Source organism: Austrofundulus limnaeus, unplaced genomic scaffold, assembly GCF_001266775.1.
Source record: "Austrofundulus limnaeus strain Quisiro unplaced genomic scaffold, Austrofundulus_limnaeus-1.0 Scaffold722, whole genome shotgun sequence".
Taxonomy (NCBI): Eukaryota; Metazoa; Chordata; class Actinopteri; order Cyprinodontiformes; family Rivulidae; genus Austrofundulus; species Austrofundulus limnaeus.
In genome coordinates this window covers 125995-127819 of record NW_013953124.1, presented here as the reverse complement: position 1 = coordinate 127819, position 1825 = coordinate 125995, and positions in this window count along the sequence as shown.

Genomic DNA, 1825 nt, shown 5'->3' with positions numbered 1-1825 from the left:
AACTATCCATCCAACCAACCAACAACCAACCAACTAACCAACTACTAAAATTGGATTAAGAACTGCCCAACACATTATTAAAATTTGGAAGGACAGTGAGGACCCATTGTCGTCGAGGAAGAAATTTGGCCTGTAAAAACTACTGAATGATCATGATTGGCAATTGGGAAACTTTTGGTGAAATCAAATCAAAGACAAACAACAGTAGAACTCAGAGCTATGTTTAATAGTGAAAGTAAGAGCATTTCCACATGCACAATGCGATGGGAACTCAAGGGATTGGGACTGAACAGCTGTGTGGCCTTAAGAAAACCAGTCATCAGTGTGGCTAACAGGAAAAAGGCTCCAGTTTGCTAGGGAGCATAAAGATTGGACTCAGGAGCAAGAGAAGAAGGTCATGTGGTTTGATGAGTCCAGATTGACCCTGCTCCAGAGTGACGAGTGCATCCGTGTTAGAGAGGCAAGTGAAGTGATCACCCATCATGCCTAGTGCCTGTGGGGGCAGTGCTATGATGTGGGGGTGCCCAGGTTATTGTTTCTTCCCTGATGGCACAAACATATACAATACCAGGATTCATGGGGCTCTTATTGTGAAAGAGTGGTTCAGGGAGCATGAGACATTATTTTCACACATGGATTGGCTCCACAGAGTCCATTGAGGATCTTTGGGACATGTTGGAGAAGGTCAGACTCTACTATCATCAATGCAAGATCTTTGTGAAAAATTAATGCAACACTGGATGGAAATAAATCTTGTCACAGTGCAGAAGTTTATCCAAACAATGCCACTGAGAATGTGTGCCGTAATCAAAGCTCAAAGAGGTCCAACAAAATATTAGCGTGCGTGAACCTGTTTTGAGGGGGGCAGGCAGTGTATATGTCACAGTGTGTGTTTGTTGTGTGGTTCTCGTGTCTTCAGCCCGTCCTCTCTGTGTATTACATTCACCTGCTCCCTATCTCCAGGTGTATCTGCTGTCTCTGATTAGGTCCTCGTGGATTTAATCTGTTCCTCCTCTGGTTGTCGGTGAATCAACAAACCAACCTGGTTCTCTAAACTTCTGATTGTTGGTGAGTGCCCCTTGCACCTCCAGTGTCTGAGAGAAACCCGACAACATTGAGCTGAGTTTAACATGGCAGTAGCTCATCCTCAACATCCTCTGCACCAGATTCCAGATCATTCCAATGATGAGTTCATCTTTCTACATGCTGTTTGAACGCCAGAGGAAATGTTTTTCACAGCCACTAAACATCGATCATAAAAGCTTTTATTATCGTATAAAAAACTTTCTCCTCATATGCAAATTTGGCCTGTGAACACCGATGCTGGTGTGAGCGCCGTCCCCTCACAGAGCTCGGATTGATTCACTTCAGAGAAGACTATTATGGGAAGAACAATTGACATGTCAGTTCCTGAGGAGAGCTTCATCCATCACAGTCCGACCGTCTTGTTAGGAATTCCTTTGTCGTGGAGGAACTAATTCACCCCTGAGGTTACGCTGCCGCTGCTTGTCCCCTTGTCTTTTATTGAAACTCCTGTTGATGGCTTTTTATTTCTCCCTCTCAGCCAGGCAGGACACAAACAGGAGAGTAAATCCACATGCAGACAGATGCTAACACACAGATCCTCCTGACTGAAAGCACTCACACACCATCTGCAAGAGCCGTGAAAACTACCGAGAGAAACGGTAATCAACAGACTGCCCAACTGCTCATTACCTGAACATTATGGAGCCGAAACGAACACAAAACACTTCAGCTTAAAGGCAGCTCTTAACACACACACACACACACACACACACACACACACACACACACACACACACAC